The sequence below is a fragment of the Onychomys torridus genome, chromosome 10 (assembly GCF_903995425.1).
Source record: "Onychomys torridus chromosome 10, mOncTor1.1, whole genome shotgun sequence".
Lineage (NCBI taxonomy): Eukaryota > Metazoa > Chordata > Mammalia > Rodentia > Cricetidae > Onychomys > Onychomys torridus.
This window is the reverse complement of record NC_050452.1, coordinates 39616824-39638851: the sequence shown is the minus strand read 5'-3', so window position 1 is coordinate 39638851 and position 22028 is coordinate 39616824.

The window sequence follows — 22028 nt, the reverse complement described above, 5'->3', positions numbered from 1 at the left end:
ACTGGTACTTTACATCCTGTTACACATGGTGGTGGCTGGCAGTGTCTCCTGACTCAGCCTTCCCCTTCCAAAAATTCTCCTCTCTCCTTGTCCCACCTATACTTCCTGCCTGGCTATTGGCCAATCAGCACTTTGTTTATTAACCAATCAGAGCAACACATTTAGAGAATACAGAACATCCCTCAGTACTTACACTTTTCTTTATTTTTAAAAGGAAGATTTTAAATTTCACATAGTAAAATTAAATAAAACAAAAGTTATCAAAACAATATAGTTATAATATCTAGTCTATTTGTAATATCTAGTCTATTTGTATTTGGAAAAATAAAGAAGATATCCTATTTATCCTATATCTGTGAATATAAAGTTTCATATCTAACTTACCTTTTATCATAACTAAGGAAATTATAAGTATCTATAACTACATGAAAGAATTCAGAAGTATATAAAATTACCTGAGAAATGGGAGAGGGATACGAGCAACTTTTAAGAGTCTTGTGAAAGTACCCAGAGACAGGGGGCAGCCTGGATAGTCATCCAAAGATCCTCTTTAAAGTTGGGGCATCTGTCTTCAGCCCACAGGTCTAGAGTCTCTCATTCACTTTTTTTGTGTTCTGTAGAATGTCTGGCAGTTTCCTTTGTGAAGCAGGAAGCTGAAGGACCATTTTGTCATGCAAAGTTCACTGGTCACCTTCCTATGTGTCCTGCATGTCCAGTCAATACATTTTTTTAAATTAATTAATTAATTATTTTAAAAATATTATTATGTGTTTTAATTTTATACATAAGCCATGGGTTCCCATGTCCTCCTCCCTCCCTCTACCACCCCCACTTTCCACCCAGCCCCTCCCCTCCATTCCCATGTCCTCCAGGACCAAGACACCCCTGGGGATTCATTTAAACCTGGTGGATTCAGTACAGGCAGGTCCTGTCCCCGCCTTCCAGACTGAGTAAAGTGTCCCTGTGTAGGCTCAAGGTTCCAAACAGCCAGCTCATGCACTAAGGACAGGTCCTGGTCCCACAGACTGGGTGCCTCCCAAACAAATCAAGCTATTCAATGGTCTCACTTATCCAGAGGGCCTGATCCAGCTGGGGGCTCCACAGCCTTTGGTTCATAATTCATGTGCTTCCATTCCATTGGCTATTTGTCCCTGTGCTTTTTGCAATCTTGGATTCAACAATTCACGCTCTAGCAGTCCCTCCTCTTTCTCGACAGTTGGACACCTGGAGCTCCACCAGTGGCCTGGCTGAGGATCTCTGCATCCACTTTCTTCAGTTATTGGATGAGAGTTCCAAGACAACTGTTATGGTGTTTAGTCATCTGATCACCAGACTAGGTCAGATCAGGCTTTCTCTTGACCATTGCCAGCAGTCTATAGAGGATATATCATTGTGGATTTCTAGGGACCTCTCAAGCACTCTGCTTATTCCTGTTCTCATGTGGTCTTCATTTATCATGGTCTGTTATACCTCGTTCTCCCTTTCTGTTCTTGATCCAGCTGGGATCTCCTGCTCCTCTAAGCTTTCTTTCCCTCAAATCTTGCTCTTCATTACTCCCACTTTCATCTAGGTTGTTCATGTAGATCTCATCCATTTCTCTGTCATTGGGTGATCCCTGTGTCTTTCCTAGGGTCCCATTTTCTAGGTGGCATCCCTGGAATTGTGTAACAGTCCAGTCATGTTTGTTTTACATCTAGTATCCTCCTATGAGTGAGTACATACAATGTTTGTACGTCTGAGTCTGTGTTACCTCACTCAGGATGATTTTTTCTAGATCCATCCATTTGCCTGCAAACCTCATGATGTCATTGTTTTTCTCTGCTGAGTAGTACTCCATTGTGCATATGTACCATATTTTCTTTATCCATTCTTCAGTTGAAGGGCATCTAGGTTGTTTCCAGGTTCTGGCTATTACAAACAATGCTGATATGAACATAGCTGATCAAATGCCCTTGTGGTATGATTGAGCATTCCTTGGGCATATGCCCAGGAGTGATACAGCTGGGTCTTGGGAGAGATGGATTCCTAATTTTCTAAGGAGGCACCATATTGATTTCCAAAGTGGCTGTACAAGCTTGCATTCCCACCAGCAGTAGAGGAGAGTTCCCCTTGCTCCACATCCTCTCCAGCATAAGCTGTCTTCTGTGTTTTTGATCTTAGCTACTCTGACAGGTGTAAGGTGGTATCTCAGAGTCGTTTTGATTTGCATTTCCCAGATAATTAGGGATGTTGAGCAATTCCATAAATGTCTTTCAGCTATTTGAACTTCCTCTGTGGAGAATTCTCTTGTTTAGTTCTATAGCCCATTTCTTAACTGGACTGTTGGGCATTTTGATGTCTAATTTCTTGAGTTCTTTATATATTCTGGATATCAGCCCTCTGTCAGATGTGGGGTTGGTGAAGACCTTTTCCCATTCTGTAGGCTGTCGCTTTGTCTTGTTGACCATGTCCTTTGCTCTACAAAAGCTTCTCAGTTTCAACAGGTCCCATTGATTGATTGTTTCTCTCAGTGTCTGTGCTACTGGTGTTATATTTAGAAGTGATCTCTGGCGCCAATACATTCAATAGTACTTCCTACTTTCTCTTCTATCAGGTTCAGTGTAACTGGGTTTTTTTTTTTTTTTTTTGAGGTCTTTGATCCACTTAGACTTATGTTTTGTGCATGGTGACAGATATGGATCTATTTGGAGCCTTCTACACATTGACATCCAGTTATGCCAGCACCATTTGTTGAAGATGCTTTCTGTTTTCCATTGTACATTTTTGGCTTCTTTGTAAAAAATTATATGTTCAAAAGTGTGCCTGTTTGTCTATTGTATATATGAGGGCTACTGATTTTTTTGAGTTGATCTTGTATCCTGCTATGTTGCTGAAGGTTTTTATTACCTGTATCAGTTCCTTGGTTATGTTTTAGGAGTCACTCTTGTATACTATCATGTCATCTGCAAATAGGGAGAGCTTGACTTCTTCCTTTCCAATTTGTATCCCCTTAATCTCCTTATGTTTTCTTATAGCTCTGGCTAGAACTTCAAGTACTGTATTGAATAAGTATGGGGAGAGGTTAAAGCCTTGCTAATTTTAGGGGTATTGCTTTGAGTTTCTCTCCATTTAATCTGATGTTGGCTGTTGGCTTGCTGTAGATTAACTTATGTTTAGGTATGTTCCCTGTATTCCTGATCACTCCAAGACCTTTATCATGAAGGGGTGTGGCATTTTGTTAAATGCCTTTTCTGCATCTATTGAGATGATCATGTGGTTTTTTTCTTTGAGTTTGTTTATATGGTGTATTACATTGACAGACTTTCGTATGTTGAACCACCCTTGCATCCCTGGGATGAAGCCTACTTGATCATGGTGGATAATTGTTTTGATGTGTTCTTGGAGTCTGTTTGCCAGAATTTTATTGACTATTTTTGCATCAATGTTCATGAGGAAGATCGGTCTGTAGTTCTCTTTCTTTGTTGCATCTTTGTTTGGTTTAGGAATCAGGGTAATTGTAGCCTCATAGAAGGAGCTTGGTAAATATACCTTCTGCTTCTATTGTGTGGAACAATTTAAAGAGAATTGGTATTAAATCTTCTTTGAAGATCTGGTAGTACTCTGCAGTGAAACCATCAGGTCCAGGGCTTTTTTTTGCTTGGGAGTCTTTTAATGACTGATTCTATTTCCTTAGGGGTTATTGGACTATTTAAATGGTGTATCTGGTCTTGATTTAACTTAGGTATGTGGTACCTATCCAGAAAATTAACCATATCTTCTAGATTTTCCAGTTTTGTGGAGTAGAGATTTTTGAAGTGTGACCTGATGATTCTCTGGATTTCCTCATTGTCTGTTGTTATGTCCCCCTTTTCATTTCTGAGTTTGTTAATTTGGATGCTCTCCCTCTGTCTTTTGGTTAGTTTGGATAAGGGCTTGTCTATCTTGTTGATCTTCTCAAAGAACCAACTCTTTGTTTCATTAATCCTTTGTATTATTCTCTTTATTTATATTTTATTGATTTCAGCTCTCAATTAGATAATTTCTTGGCATCCGTTCCTCTTGGGAGACTTTGCTTCTTCCTGCTCAAGGGCTTGCAGGTGTGCTGTCAAGTCACTAGCATGAGATTTCTCCAGCTTATTTATGTGGGCATTCAGTGATATGAATTTCCCCATTAGCACTGCTTTCATAGTATCCCATAAGTTTGGGTATGTGGTGTATTCATTTTCATTGATCTGTAGGAAGTCTCTGATTTCTTTCTTTATTTCTTCCTTAACCCATTGGTGGTTCAGTTGAGCATTATTCAGTTTCCATGAGATTGTAGGATTTCTGTAGTTTTTTCTGTTGTTGAAATCTAACATTAAACTATGGTGGTCTGATAGAACACAGGAGGTTATTCCAATTGTTTTGTATCTGTTGAGATTTGCTTTGTGGCCAATTATGTGGTGGATTTTAGAGAGGTTCCATGGGGTGCTGAGAAGAAGGTATATTCTTTTTTGTTTGGGTGGAATGTTCTGTAGATATCAATTAAGTCCATTTGAGCCATAACATCAGTTAAGACCATTATGTATCTGTTAAGTTTCAATTTGGCCAGTCTGTCCAGAGGTGAAAGTGGGGTGTTGAAGTCTCCCACTATTAATGTGTGGGGTTTTATATGTGATTTAAGCTTTAGTAATGTTTCTTTTACATATGTAGGTGCCCTTGTGTTTGGGGCATAAATGTTCAGAATTGAGACTTCATCTTGGTGTATCATTCCTGCAATGAGTATGTAATGTCCTTCATCATCTCTTTTGATTGATTTTAGTTTGATGTCTATTTTGCTGGATATTAGGATGGCTTCACCAGCTTGTTTCTTAAGACCATTTGATTAGAAAGTCTTTTCCCAGCCTTTTATTCTTAGGAGGTGTCTGTCTTTGAATTTGAGGTGTGTTTCTTGTATGCAGCAGAAAGATGGGTCCTGTTTTCATATGCATTCTGTTAGTCTGTGTCTTTTTATAGATGAATTAATCCATGGATATTAAGGGATATTAGTGACCAGTGATTGTTCATTCTGCTGTTATTTTTATTGTTTGGTCGTAGTGTGTGTGTTCTTCTCTTCTTTGGGGTTTATTGCTGTGGTGTTATCGATTGCCTGTGTTTTCATGGATGTATCTGTCTTCCTTAGGTTGGAATTTTCCTTCTAGTGCGTTCTATAGTGCTGGGTTCATGGATAGGTATTGTTTAAATCTGGTTTTGTCTTGGAAGGTCTTGTTCACTCCATCTATCATGATTGAGAGTTTTGCTTGGTATATTAGTCTAGGCTGGCATCCATGGTCTCTTAGTGTCTGCATTATATCTGTCCAGGTCCTTCTGGCTTTAGAAGTCTCCATTGAGAAACTGGGTGTTATTCTGATGGCTTTGCTTTTATAAGTCACTTGGCCTTTTTCCTTTGCTGCCCTTAATATTCTTTCTTCATTCTGTATGTTTAGTTGTTCAATTATTATGTGGCAAGGGGACATTTTTTTGGGGGGGTGTAGTCTGTTTGGTGTTCTATAGGCTTCTTATATCTTCATAGGTATTTCCTTCTTTAAGTTGGGAATGTTTTCTTCTATGATCTTGTTAAATATATTTTTTGCGCCTTTGAGTTGGTATTCTTTTCCTTTCTTTATCCCTATTTTTCGTAGGTTTGGTCTTTTCATGGTGTCCCAAATTTCTTGGACATTTTGGGTCATGACTTTTTTGGTTTTAGTGTTTTCTTTGACTGATGAATCTATTTCTTCTACCTTATCTTCAACACCAGAGATCCTCTATCCATCTCTTGTTTTCTGTTGGTTATACTTGCCTCTGAAGTTCCTGTTTGTTTACTCAGATTTTCTATTTCCAACATTCCTTCTGCTAGTGTCTTCTTTATTTTTTCTATTTCCCTCTTCAGGTCTTGGACTGTCTCCCTTGCTTTTTCATGATTTTCTTTCAAGGACTTATTGTTTTCTTCTGCTTTAATTATCCTTTCCTCTATTTTTTTTATTGTGTTCTTCCCATTTTTTGTTTGTCTGTTCCTCTACTTAATTTATGTTTTCTTGTATATAAGGCTCTAGCCTCTTCATGATGTTACTTATAAGGTTGTTTTCTTCTTCTTCTTCTTCTTCTTCTTCTTCTTCTTCTTCTTCTTCTTCTTCTTCTTCTCCTTCTCCTCCTCCTCCTCCTCCTCCTCCTCCTCCTCCTCCTCCTCTTCTTCTTCTTCTTCTTCTTCTTCTTCTTCTTCTTCTTCTTCTTCTTCTTCTTCTTCTTCTTCTTCCATTCCATGATGTTCAGGTCTAGCTGTTGGAGAAGGGCCAGGTTCTGATGATGCTATATTGCTCTTTATTTTGTTGTATGTACTTCTGCCTTGGCATCTGCCTGTCTCCTCTTGGGTTCATTCTTGGTCTTATCAGTGTACTTGGTCCAGAGAGAGCTGACAGATTTAGGGAGCCTCTCTCTGGTCCAGATGGAAGCTCTGGGCCAGATGGGAGTGCTGTCCAGATGAGAGTGCTGGCTGGATAGGAGCTGGGGGGCTGGATTCTGAGTCTCAGGAAGTCCCCGGGGTCTCCTTATTTTGTCCAGATGGGAGCTCCTCTTGTCCAGATGGGAGTTCCTCTGGTCTCTGGTCCAGATGGGAGTTCCTCTGGTCTCTGGTCCAGATGGGAGTTCCTCTGGTCTCTGGTCCAGAAGGGAGTTCCAGGGCAGGATGGAAGCTGGGGGCTGGTCTCTGATTCTCAGGAAGTGGCTGGGGTCTCTAGCAGATGGGTGTGGGGGCAGGGTATGAAAAAGGGGAGCCTTCCTGCAGGGCCCGCTGATTGGCCAGAAACTGGGGCCAAGTTGAGCAGGTCCTCCCAGGATGGCCTGTGTCCAGTGTTGGCGCCCAGGGGCAGTAGTCTCTCTGACTATAATCCCAGGCACTCACCTCTTGTCCAGATGGGAGCTGGGGGTTGGTCTCTGAGTCTCAGGAAGTGGCTGGGGTCTCTGGCAAATGGGTGTGGGGGCAGGGTGTGGAGACTGAACTGTCTGCCTGCAGGCTTGGAAAAGGGGAGTCTTCCAGCAGGGCCCACCAATTGGCCAGAAACTGGGGCCAAGTTGAGCAGGTCCTCCCGGGATGGCCTGTGTCCAGCGGTGGGACCGAGGGGCAGTTGCCTCTCTGACTATAACCCCAGGCACACTGATACATTTTTTAAAGCAGGCAAGAACAGTTTCTTTCCCAAATGGCTATTTTTGCCAAGAAGAAGATAAACTTCATACAGTGTCTTCGATGCCCATCCTCCTCTCTGAAATAAATCAGTACTGCCAGTAGCAGACATGTCTCACTGTCCAGAAAGTCTAAAATTTTAAAACATTTTAAATGCCATAGTCTGTAAATCTTTGAAGTGTGTGAAGATTATCTATCTATCTATCTGAAATATATCTATGCATACCTCGAAAACTTAACTAACATGCTACAAGTTTGACTATCATAGAAGACTAATTATTAATCTCTATTTCTTAATTATCCATTACAATCTAAATGAGTTACATAAACATAATACTTCAAAGGAGAGTAGAAATATATATATACAGTATAACAAAATTAAGTTTAAACTTGTTTCAATAAACTAAAATCCATAGCAATGTAAAACATTTTAAATAATTTTCTCTTTAAAAGTAGGTTCTTTAATCTACCCTGTTATCCTTTCATATCTAAACTATCCCCTTTTCATCTTTAGAAAGAGATTGCATTTATAATCAACCTGCTTTAAATAAAAAATATTGGTTTTTCTCTGTCTCACACATGAGGGCTCTTCTGATATGGGACACAAGAATCTCTTAACTTTTTCTTTTAGTAATATGCTTGGGTTTAGAGAAGAACTGAGCCAATTCCATCTCCAAAGTGAGCTTGGTTTATTTGGGAATTTGGGCATAGCTTATCATAAGCTTTATTCTTATGGGGACATATAGAAAATTTTGGGATTAAGGGTTAGTCCATGAGGCTGTATTGTCTGAGCCAATAGCCTTGAAACCATTCTGGATGTCGGATCATCTGGGGCATGGTGTCATCAGAGACCTTTCAGGAGGTTTTGGCTGGTCAAACCTGATGTATCTTAATCTGGAACAAATCCATAGCCTCTTGCTTTCTGTGGAAATAACTGAAAGTGTCAATACTACGAAATGTGGATTGAATCAAGCTCCTCTCATATTCTAGACAATCTAGACATGCACTCCACCACGGACCAACACTAAGCTGTATTGTATGGTTTCTTTGTCGTTTTGTTTTTGTTTGTTTGTTTGTTTGTTTGTTAAGACTGTTTCTCTCTGTAGCCTTGGCTCTCCTGGAACTAACTGGCCTTGAACTCACAGAGATCTGCCTGCTTCTGCCTCCAGAGTGCTGGGATTACAGGCGTGAGCCACCACAGCCTGTGTAGTATATGGTTTATGAAATGACAGTGTGGTATAGAAAGTGGGCAACTTTATGACAAACTAATACAAATATCATGAAAGAGTGAGAATTCACAGAAGTTTCACTAGTCTTTATAAAATGCATGAGTCGAGTTCTACTAAGAATTCTGCGTTTTGGTTTTAGAAATAAATACTCTTACAGAGGGAGAGGGTAGAGGAAGACAAGAAAGCAGAGACCACTGGGGGAAAAACACACTTATTAAGAGGAAAATAAGCAATGGTCAGAGACTGGAGACTTCTATGGAGGAAACACTTTCATGAGGAGAGAGTTGGAGATAGCTGGGAAGACTACTATGTCAACCCACCTCTTTAGGGTGACTTTATACATTTCCAAAATCTTTTAAAGTGTCACCATTTCTTGAGGGTGTTTTCCTTTTTAGGTGAATGGTGGGCTCATTTGAATTTACTGGTCAGAAAGAGACAAAGGAGTGCTTTTGTTCCTTACCAAAGAATATTTTGGTAGATAATAATTTTATGATCTTTTGGGCAGTTTTGAATATCATGTTTCTACTCATGGTAATACATGTGTGTCAGGTGCTTTGATTTTCAGTTTGTTTGTTTTGTTTTCTCCAAAAGTCATGTGACACAATAAATTTAAAAGTATTAAAGGAATAAACTGAATGTACAAAAATACCCTTGCCTGAGTGAAGACATAGCCTACCTATGACTGGCTTCTATAAAATCCTTTTGCCTACATCTTCATCCATTTATACAATATAAAAAGTTCTTGGAGTAGTTTATGATATTTCTCTCTCTGTTATCATGAAGAATATCAGGATCTTCACTATCTGGATTCTCATTTTAGAGGGGGGCACCTCATAAAATCACGAGAGACCTCTCAGAGGATGGTTCAGTCAGAGGCATATTTATCTCCTAGGACCTAGGTAAAGGAACTTAGTCTTTGTTTCATTAGAATTTTTAGAATGAGTGTTTTTTGATGCCTTCATATACTTCTTCCCTAGTCACTAGTATGTTTATGATTTTCCTCTTCAAATTGAAGATTTGATATTTTACAATCTTTCATGAATTTCAAACTAGCCATACATGCTAGCAATAAATCATACTTGGTCATGGTTTAGAGGTATGCATTTCTGGGAACTGATTGGCTTAATTTTTATGGAATTTCTTAAATCTGTGTCTCATGAGTGACTTATGTGATTTGATATGTCATTTGTCTTATAAGTCATTGAAAGGTTTTGTTGTGAGATTCTTGCAGCACTTATGAGACAGTTTGAAACTGCCTTTCATTCTTCCATAGGAAGTTCTTAAGAAAAATATGGTATGATTTCTTTCCTCGAATTTTAGTTTGGAGATGTATCTGAGAGTTGTTAGTGTGAGAAGTGAATGATGATTATGAAAATACATAGCATGAAATTATCAAAGTGTTAATAAAAATACTTTTAAAGTTTTGTAGAATTTTTAAGAAAATGAGTTTGCTTTTTCTGTAAGATGTTATTAAATACTCATGTTATTAATATTAAATTTCCATACAGACATTAACCTATTAGATTATCTTGACTCATGAATTTCAGGACTTTTCTACTGATTTTCTCAAGAAATTGATACATTCATAAATCAAATATACTTTTATTGTCTATATGCTTTCTAGAAGAGCCCTGGTTGCTTCATGTCCAATGGAATTTTTTGATGCTTGAATTTATATTTCAAAATATTTTAGAGTATCCAAATTTGAGTTGTATTAATTTCATTTTAAGATTTTTCAAAATATGTTTTTGTTTTTGTTATTTCTCTTGTGATTTCTATTTTCCATCACTGAAATTTAAGAATTAGTTTGTTACTTTAGGGTTTCCCAGTTACATTTCTGTCACTAATTTCTGTTGTCATTTCACTGAAATTTAAATACATATTTCCAATTCTATATTCCTTCAAATTTTCTCATGTGTTTTATTGCTACATGGGTCTATCTTAGTGAATAGTTGGTGTGAAGTTGAAAAGAGTGTGTATTCTGATGGCCTGAAGCATTCTGATATCATTTGAGTGATGCTGTTGCTCAGGTCATCTATATACTCCCTAAATTTATCTATGCTTTTCTTCAAAAGAGACGCAAAGTATTGAAGTCTCAAATATTGGTATAAATACTACATTTTCTTCTGTACTACAGTGTATTTGTATTTAGTGCAAGTAAACAATATACTTCCATCTATTTCTTCTTCACATTCTATAATATTGAATAATAGTTTAGAAGTATGAGTTCTTTTTTCTTAATTATTCTAGAAGCATTTGTTCATTTAATTCAATGTTATCTATTTAAACGTGTATTATATATTCTTGGAGAACTGAACTCTTTCCTTTGTATACTAATGCTCACATATGATTTTTTTCTTGTTTTGATTTTGACTTTAATATTAATATATTTCTATGAATTAATTTTGATTATTATTAAGTAAGTTTTTCTCCATTCATTTATTTTTGACATATAAATGCCACTATATTTGTATTGTGTATTAAAAAACAAAAAATAGCTCTGTCTCATTTTTAGCCACTGTGATGAGTATGACCTTGTCATTGGAATACTCAGGTTATGTTACCCTGTTACTGTAGAACATGGAAGACTTGGTCAAAAGGATAGAGAGTTCAAGATCAATCTGTGATGCATAGTGAGTTACAGATCAACTTAAGCTACACAGTGAGATATTCAAAGTAAAAAAAAAAACCAGCTATTTTAAAATCAAATAAAGAAATAAATAGTAGAATATTAATATTGATAATATCAGATTTATATTTATTTATTAGCTGTTTTCTATTTGGGATACTTATGAAGTGTTCTGCATTAATATTCTCTTCTTTTTCTGCCTCTGCTGTTGCTTATGTATTTTTTCTCTTGGATAGTATTTAAATCATACAATTTTACAAAGATTGTTTTATTTGGTTTCACTAGAGTTTACAGTAGCTATATGAACCAATTTATGCTTTCAAAGAATTCTCCATAATTTCAGAGATAGGACAAATACTGCATAGGTTTAATTTTAGCCATCCATCAATTCCTTCATGACACAGCTTCTGTTTTTCATATTATAATCTACTGCTGTTCTCTAACATAATCCATCACACTACATTATTTTTACATTGAGCATGTATCTACTAGATCTCTTAATAATTAAGTTATTTAATAGAATTTCTACTTACCGTCTCTGATGTTCCTTTTGTCTTTACTTAATTTTACCTGGGGAGTTTCAAAGTTTGCCTTTTGCCGCTTCAACTAAAGATGTATTTGATTACTGTTTTACAAGGCACGTATAGTATTGATTAACTTCTTTGATATGTTTTTTTTTTCTTTTTCAGGAATATATTTAGTTTTCTATCATATTGTGGGGAATAGAAATTTGTGTTTTCATAGTAGCTTAAAAACATCATTAAATCTTTGCTTACAAGTTTTTAAATGCACAATCTATTATTATTATTATTATTATTATTATTATTATTATTATTAATCAGTAAATAGCTTTATTTTCCATTACTATCATTCTTCCAGAACAAGTCACCGGAAATGGTAGATTTTCAGGTCTTTATGAAGGTCAGCAACATAGCTCCCAATTGAGATGACCGTCCTTCTGATGGGAAGCAGCCATCACCATCGCCCCCATGAATCCCCTGTGCTGTGTAATTTTTTTCTTTTGAGACTAGTCCTTACTATCTTTTTTCAGTGTAAGTACTATATGACTTGCAATAGTTTTTTTTCAATATTGTAAATTAAGTTTTTAAATATATTTAGTCTTTCTTCTTTTCAATGCCTCCCATGCAGTATATTTTGTTTCTTCTCAAATTTATGGCCTCTTTTTCTTTAATTATTATATATATGTGTGTATATATATATACAACTTGCTCAGTGTTATTTGAGTATATATTATTTTAAATACTCATGGATATATGATATATATGATATGTATCATAATAACAAAATATAACAATATCAACATGAGATAAAATAAAAATGATCACATTGATATTGGACAAGCAAATAAACAGAAGGAAAAGAGGCCCAAGAGAAGATACAAGAATCACAGACCCACTTGTTCACACCCTCAGGAGTCCCATAAAAATGCTAAAATGAAAGCTATATTATATATACAGAGGACTTGGTGCAGACATATGTAGACCCTGTCTGTCCCAGTCTTTGTGAGTTATGGTGTAGTTAGGAATTTTTCTGGTTTAGTAAAGATGAAGTAGAAAGTCCTCTTCTAATATCCATGGATGCTCCAGTCTTGGAGAGATGGGTAAGTTTGTGGTATGAGGCATTACTTCCCTCCTGTTGAGTGGTATTAAGTCCAATTAGATAACTTATAAGCTATGAATGTCACTATTGCACCTTTAGCAACATCTTGCCATGCTGGTGGCTTAGAATCTTTCAGAACTATGAAAGCCATTCTATGGAGACTTTCAAGTCAGAATCAACTTGATCTTCTGAGTTCTGTATCTGAAGTGCCTGAATTCATCCAAAACAGGGACTTACCTTCAATATCTGAGAAGCAACCACAGGCATCATTTACAATTCATTTGTTATGGAAGCCTCTTAGACTCCTCTGCCCAACAACTGTAAGAATGATTTCTCATTCCAGGAACTGGGATTTTTGATGGATAGTCAAAAGCATTGTTAGCCTAAGGGGCATAATTTCATTTAAAATGAATGTTCATGTGTATACACATATACATTTATGCATCATATGCAATTTTAGGTAAATAAAAAGCAGTATGTTTCCATATGCTCTTTCAAATAGGATATTATTTTCCTCTCCTCCTTTTCTCTTCTTCCATATTGACCTCCTTTTCCATATTAACGTTCTCCTCTTTGATTTTTTCAGTTTCGGGCTTCATATTACATGTGTTATCTTGTTATCTAGTAGTAGTTTTGTTTGAATTGTGATTTGTATTCCCTCAGAATGGTGAACAAACACCTCTGTCCCATCCCATAGCCGCTTGTAAATAATTATTAAGAGGCTTAGTATTAATTACCAACTGTTTGGCCTACTGCTAATTATACTTCATTATACTCCTAATTATAACTTAAATTAACCCATTTCTATTAATCTACATAATGCCATGTGGCTGAGGCATTATCAGTCTGCTGGCATCTTGCTTCTTGGGTGGCTGGATGGTGTCTGCCCCTGACTCCACCATTCTCCTCCTTATATCTCTGCTTGGATCTCCCACCTGGCTTTATCCTGCCTTGCCATAGGCCAAAGCAGCTTTACATATTAATCAATGGGAACAACATATATTCACAGTGTGCAAAAAAACATCCCACATCATGTATCTCTTTATCATTCATCTCTTTTTTTTGTATTATTCTAATGATATTATATCAGATATCATAATGTTGTCTTACAATGTTAGGGTATTTCATGCTTTTCTTAACTTCTGTTTCCTTTTCTTATTGTCTTTCATCGTGAGATATTTATATCAGCCACTATCCAGATGCCCTTATTTCTCCATTAGCTAGATTAATCTTCTAGAATGCCATTTTTCCATTTCTGTTACAGTGCTTTTAAATCTAAAATTTACCAAGAATTTCTATTTCTTTATTTATTATACCCCTCACTATCTTATGTCTATTTTTCCAGTGAAATCCCTAAACATAAATATAAGAATATATTTATGTTGAGTACATTGTCTAGTAGTTAAAACTTTTACACTCTAGTTGAGTTTGCTAAGTGCCTTTGTAGTAGACCTTTTTAAAAATGGATAAATATCTCCATATATTATGCAAGGTTAAGATAAATGCATGGGAGTATATATTTAAAAACACTGAGTATGAAGGTCTCTTAAACTACCATGTTCAGTAAAGTAACAGTAAGTGAGAAGGGAAAAGATAGTTTGAGTCTACATGATTCAATAGCCAGTTTTGTTTCAAAATCCAGAGTCCAAATCCTAATTGTTTATTTCAGGCATATTTAAGCATAGCAAAATTTGGTGAAATATTCCCGAGTGGGAAATAACTCTGTCCCTTGTGCACAATAAAGCTTAAGACATGACTACACCAAAAGTGTAAAGTGTAAGTGACATCACCTATAAAGATGGAGTGCATAGTTTGACAACACATGACACCTTCCATAAAGACAGTATCTATACATTGACAAGCTCATGATACCTTTATGGGGGAGGATCTGGTGTAGACACAGCCACACAGATACCACAAAAGTCACCAGGCTATTAATTACATTGGTTCCCAGCCTTCTGAGTTGAAAATAAATGCCAGGCAGTGGTGGTGCACGCCTTTAATCCCACCACTCAGGTAGCAGAGGCAGGTGGATCTCTGTGAGTTCAAGGCCAGCCTGGTCTCCAAAGTGAGTTCCAGGAAAGGAGCAAAGCTACACAGAGAAACCCTGTCTTGAAAAACAAAACAAAACAAAAAAAACAAAAACAAAAAAACAAAAACAAAAAAAGAAAAAAGAAATTATACGTCTCTCCCTTTGAAGAGACAAACCCATGTGTTTAAAATTTCTGGTTCCCCTTAGTGCTTATCTGTGAATACAAGAATTTCTGTGCCTCCCACAAAATAGTTTATTTTTATTCCAGAAAATTTAGATGTCAGTAGCAAGAATATTCATTAAATTTTATTATATAGCTTATACACTATTTGATTTTTAAATCATTTTTATCATTTTACTAAAAACATAACAACACTTGGTTTAAATAGTGTAGACTGAGTATAAATATCGTGGAAAAAACTTTGGTTAATATACTTGTTTATGCTTCATTCAACTCAAACATGCCAAGGTCTTCTCATAAGTCAGTGTTCCTGAGATGAAATATGACTGCGTTTGCCACCACTTAATTTTATTCAAAGTGTTACTTCTCTGTCCTTGTATTCAAATTTGACACCATTCATTATTTAACTTACTTCATTGCTTTGTACATTGTGAATATATGCGCATTTTGTTCAAGTGAGTCATTTTGATTGATAAGAGATATGTAAGCAAATCACAAATAAACAGAATATATTTTATATGTGCTAAGGAACTCTGCAAATGCGTATGTATGTAATCAATTTTTACCAAGAAATCCTGTACATTTGCTTTTGAAATGACTAATCTAGGTAAAATTAACATAGAATTTATTTAGCTATTCATCAATATAAACCACTTTAGCCTACAAGGTATTTTAATTACAACACAGGGATTTTAATGTAAATATTTCACTCTTTACAGGGTTACATTCTGACATTTTGAGCAAAGTTATTTTATACTTTGTTTTTGATGTTTGTGTGCAATTTCTCATGTAGTTGAGACTAACCAGACTAACTCACTGCGTAAAAGGCTGAAGATGCCTCTGTCTTTCAAGGGCTATGATTACAGACACATATACAGGGCTCCTGGCTTTGATTTCAAATCCTTTGTGACATCTAGCAAAGGGACATCTATACTGGAAATAGAAAGCTCCATCTCCAATTTTGTCTCCCTTGGAACATCTCTAATCACAAACAAACAAACAAACAAACAGAAATCCTCTTTTTTTCAAGGTATGATTTTAGTTTTTCAGTTGTAATTATATTGGCATTCTTTCCTCTTTTTGCTCAAGTAATTCTTGATCATCTGTGAAGACAGGAAACGCCAGTTTCTGAATGCTGCTTGTATGCTATCACATATTGATCCCTGAAAGCTTTGTACTCATTCCATTTGTCAACACATAACCAGATTATAGTGACAAAATTAATAGAGCAAATTAACCAACCATTAAATTAATATCTGTAGCCCAGACTTTTCTCTTGATATAAGATTTGCATACAGATAACTCAATGTTCCTACTGCAATTTCTGAGAGACCTCTACAACTCAGTACACTCAGACTTTATCTCCTGAATTTTTTTTAAAGATTTAATAATAATTTTATTCCTGTTAAGTTTGAACCTTAAAAAATATAATTTTTGAATTGAAGATCTGTTAGTATCAAAACAAACTTTAAGCCTTATATATAGTCCATGAGGAGACTGGGAACCTCATTTTCCCAATCCTTTTATAGTGTGCTTTTACAAAATTCAGAGTTTTTAATATGACTCAGTTTCTTCAAATATCTAAATCCTAACAAATTTAGCAAAGATATAAATTATTAGACATACATCTTTAAGTCAGTTGTTAGCATGAATAGACCATTATAACTAGGAATTTATAAGTCTCAATGTTCAAACATCTATTATACAAGCTGGTTTTACCATTGGCCATTTCCATGGTTATTTAAAATCCCAAAGCCTTTCTAGCCAGCAGTATTTCTGAAAGGAATGCTAAAACAATTGGTTTTGTTTTTAAAGACACAGTAGACAGCAAAATAGCCTTGACTGTAGTCTAATATTTTCACAAATTCTGTTAAAGAACCATATGAAAGCATACACAAAATTAAAGGTTCTTATACATGCTAAAACTGTGAAGGGAAAAAATGGTGGTTAGAATTATAACTTAATCTATAATTACACATTTTTATATTATTGTATCCCTAATATATCTATGGAAAATACCATATTGTAATTATTATAAAAGTGTAATAAAAGAGAAAACAAATTAATCTTAGGGTCTTCTGAATTAACATCATCAAATAATCATTATATTAAAATGGTTGCTGAAAATATATTGATGTCAATGATACAGTTATCTTTAGTATTATACAGACCTTATAAAAGGTAATTTGCTGTAAACTGAATTGAAAATCTGTAAATAGGAAAACTGTAACATTTTTCTCTTTATTATTCTGTATCATTATTTATTAATTCTGATGGATACATTAGATACTTTCATATTGATATAACAAACAACATGACTAAAGGCAATTTGAGAATGATGGAGTTTGTTTTAGCTTATAGTTACTGAGGGAGATGAATCTACATGGAGGAAAGACTACTACAATGCAGTATGCATGGCAGCAGAATGGGGAAGTTGGGAGATCACATCTTCAATCATAAACATGAAGTAGAGATGTCAATGTGGAAGTGAGATGAGGCTATGAGACCTTAAAGCCCACCTTCAGGGATGCACTTCTTCCACCAAGGCCACACCTCATAAAGTGTCCCCATACAGCATCATCAACTGGGGACCAAGAGTTAAAATTCCTGAGCTTGTGGTGAAAATATTTCACTCAAATCATCACAATTAGAATACATAATACTCTTACTCTTTTTTTTTTTTTTGTATGTGGAGCTGAGGATTGAACCCTGGGCCTTGCGCTTGCTAGGCAAGCACTCTACCACTGAGCTAAATCCCCAACCAATACTCTTACTCTTAACGAAGAAGGTTTAATTATTCAGTCATAGACAGTTCTTATCATTTGTAAACCTTTGCAGTTATGGAGTAGTCAGTATGTTTGGGTATGTAGAGGACCATTTGGCTTTAGCTTGTAGAGACACAATCCAGAAATCACTGTATTTGGCTTCTGCAGATGTTTATCAGACTCAAGTACCTCCTGTTAATTAAAGGCCTGGGTAAAGAGCAATACAGATAACCTAGCTTCCAAAAGGAAGTTACCATTAATGCCTATATCAGTTTTCAGGATATTCATGCTTTTGAAATGTCCAACATTTCTAGATGTCAGTGGGTTGTGTGTGTGTGTGTGTGTGTGTGTGTGTGTGTGTGTGTGTGTATGTTGTATGCATCCTTTGAACAGTTTTTCATATTTAGATAAAATTTGTTTTGTAGAAAATAGGGTCTTTATTTCTTCTTTTTCATTTATACCATTACTCAGTAGTAAATTTTATACTTTCTTCTTTTAGATAAATGTTCACACTGTTCACATTTTCAAGGAAATACAACACAACCTAGGACTTCATCTTAATAGAATTTTGGAATATGTTTTTGTTTTTGTTTTTGTTTTTGTTTTTGTTTTTAAATCTACTTGTAAAACTTTGATTAAATATGGGCCAGGCAGTCGTGGCACACACCTTTAATCCCAGCACTGAGGATGAAGAGGCATGTGGGTCTCTGTGAGTTTGAGGCCAGCCTGGGCTACCAAGTAAGTTCCAGGAAAGATGCAAACCTACACAGAGAAACCCTGTCTCGAAAAACCAAATAAATAAATAAATATAGAACATATGGAAAAAACCTGAAACAACTTGGTTAAACTCTAAGACGTATAAATAAATGTAAAAGAAATAATACATTGGAAAATTAAGATAATTCTTATTTCTTCTTCTTCTTCTTCTTCTTATTATTATTATTATTATTAATTATTTATTATTTATTATTTTTTTTTCGACACAGGGTTTCTCTGTGTAGCTTTGCACCTTTCCTGGATCTCACTCTGTAAACCAGGCTGGTCTTGAACTCACAAAGATCCGCCTGCATCTGCCTCCCAAGTACTGGGATTAAAGGTGTGAGCCACCACCACCCACCAAATTCTTGTTTTTTAACTAAGGAGTTCATACTCAAAAGGTTGATATTAGTGGGAAAGAAATAGAGAAAATAGCGGTAAAAGGAGAATTGCATTGTACTTATGTGTTGAATAAATTTTTCTTAAAGTGTTCTCTAACCCAACCAGGAAAAATGCCCTCAGCTACAATTTCTTCACAAAGGAAATGAATCCTACAAGCTACTAGACTAGGCTTTCTTCATTTTCTGTTTCATAATATTTCTTTTCTGGTTTCCTTTCTATTTCCATGAAAATTACCATGATCAAAAACAATTTGGAGATGAAAGAGATTTTATTTCCATGGAAATCAGGATAAGAATTCAAGGCAGGAACCTGGAGGCAGGGACTAAAGCAGAGGCCTTGGCGGGATCTGAGTATTGGTGGCAACTCATGGCTTGCTCAGCCTGCTGTCACATTCAATCCAGGACCATGTTTCCTGGAGTGACATTATTTCCAGTCATCTGGACCCTCCTCCTCTATCAATTAGTATTCAAGAACATGTCCCAAGACAGACAATAAATTTTCATTACTTTGTCAATTTTTTACAAAGAACAAGAGAAAAATTAAGACAAGCACTAAAAGACAGAAAGTAAATTCAGAGCTATTCATAGTTTCAATAATTAAGTCAGTTCAACTGTTAAAAAAAACAAACTAAAGTTTCATATCAATATTAAATAAAGGTCAATAAACCTAAAAAATTAATAAATAATTAACAACAAGTTATCACAAATAAAAGAATCTGTTGTCCTCACTCTACTGCTAAATTGGCTGAAGTTGAGTTTAAGTAGGGCAAGAGTTGAGACAGACAAGTGATAAGTCTTTCCTCAGAGAAGTAATAGAAAATAAAAAATGCTGGATTATGTTGACATAACAAAAAGCATAAACATATAATTAGAAATTTATAAAACTTTTTACAAGTTCATTAGATAGTGATTGTAATAGACTAACTGGAAAACATACAATTTTGGTTAGCAAATATTTAGCAAATATCTAACAAACTGTTCTAAATTTTGGTGACCTATTATGAGGTCAGAAATTTGGCCAAATTGAATCTACAGCTTTAAAACAGTGAATACTAATGCTCTGGAATTAACAACCATTACAAAATTAGAGCGTACTGTAGTATGTTTGTTCCTTGTGATAGTCAAGAAAAGAATGGCTCGTCTGAAAACTAATCAAATATAAGGCAGCTTCAATAAATGAAGGCACTCTGTGGTGGGTATTGTGTTCCCTGAAATATTGTGTGTTCCCTGAAATAAACTTATCTGGGGTCAGAGAACAGACAGCCACTAGAACAAAGCCAAAAATGGTGGCTAGAAAATGGGAAGAGTAAGCCATAACAGAAGTTGGGCGGCACTTGGGAGGCAGAGCTAGCCAGATCTCTGAGTTCAAAGCCACTTTAGAAACAGCTAAGCATGGTGACCCACGCCTTTAATCCCAGAAACCCAACCTTTAATCCCAAGGAGTGGGGGGGCAGAAAGAGAAAAGTATATAAGGTGTGAGGACCAGGAACTAAAGGAGTAAAGCATGTAGTTAGTTAAGCATTTGGTTGGTTAAGCGTTCAGGCTTTGCAGCAACACAGTTCAGCTGAGATTCATGCGGAGGAGGACTCAGAAGCTTCCAGCCTGAGGAAAAAGGATCAGCTGAGAAACTAGCAAGGTGAGATAGCCGTGGCTTGTTCTGCTTCTCTCACCTTCCAGCAATCACGCCAATAACTGGCCTCAGGTTTGTTTTTATTAACAAGCACCTTTAAGATTCATGCTACAGCACTCTACCCTTAACAGAGGATAAAAATATAAAATTATCTTTTATGTGTCTGAACTTAAGTTCCATGGTCTTATCCTTAAAATCTCTCAAGGCTGCATGTTTTGTCACTCAAACAACAGCTAATTTCAGAAGGCTTTTATCAGAATTTCAGATATGCCGACCAATAAATTCACTAAACTAAAAAGAGAACTTCTGAGTGGGTTTTGAAGTGCTCTCACCAGTTTACATTCAGTAGCTCAAACAACCAACTTGTTCTAGCTTTAAGATGTCTAAGATCCCCTGGTTTTGAACTTTAAGGTGAAGTTACATGATACTGTATAAGTAAATTTGTGCATACAGTGAATTAAAACAGAGAGGATGTGTTTGGATTTTAGTAAAAGTACAGAGAATAGCAAGCCAAGCGAATTGTACAGACACACACCCCTACTTCCCAAATCTCTCCTTCTCTCTCCCCTCCATCTAGCTCACCTCTCCCCATCTGTACCTTTCCCTTCTTCCTCTAGGTCCCCTTATCCCACTATATCTGTTTCACCAACTTTGATTATTAATAATTGCAAAGTTTCACACTTACTCCTTTGCAGTTAGAGGGAAGGCAAGTGTCAAATTCTTGCTAAGGTGATGGAGACAAATTTTGTGAGACAACATCTTGACCTGCTGATTAAACTATCAAAAATACGAACACAGGGGAAATGGCTCAGGCATTGAAGTGCTTCCCACAAGGTTATGAGGAACTGAGTTTGAAACCTGTCACCTCAGTAAAAGGCAGGGTTTGGTGGTGAGTCACACAATCCTAGTCTTTGGGAACTTGAAAAGGTGGGACTCCTAGAGCTGGCAATCTTCTGGCCTTGCTAAATAGGTAGGTTCATAATGCTCCAGGTAGAATATATCACACCCATGTATAAGTGAGAAGTACTAATCAGGTTTAGTGGTATCTTTCACAAACTTCCACCTGCATTAGGAACCTACCAGTGACTACGCAACCACATAAAAGCAACTTTTCCTCCAGCAACTATCAGCTGCCAGTAGTTTCTCACTCAGGTTGGGGCTTTAGGAGCCCCCACCCCCCACCTCCACACCAGACTTTTTTTTTTTTAAATCGGCCTGATGTTGCTCAGGTCTTGTGTAGGTAACCGGAATGACTGTGAGTTCATGTGTGTAAGACCTATGCTATGTAAGAAGGACAGCACTTTATAGTACATCACCCTTTCCTCCATTTCTCATGTGCTCTCTGGCCCTCCTCAGTGATCTTCCCTGAGGCTTGTTGGCGGCAGAGTGGGGGTGGGGGTGGGAAATGCTGTAGTTGACAGCTAAGCCCTCACAACTGTTTATCCCTGGTACTTTGAATGGTAATGACCACTACTACCCATTGCAATAAGAAGTGCCTTTCCCACCCACCAACAGCCTGTTTCTAGCTTCATTATCTACTCTAGGTTAAACACACAGAAGATCTGAAACAAAGCCCCACATAGAAGAGATTATAATGAGGCGTTTGTCCTT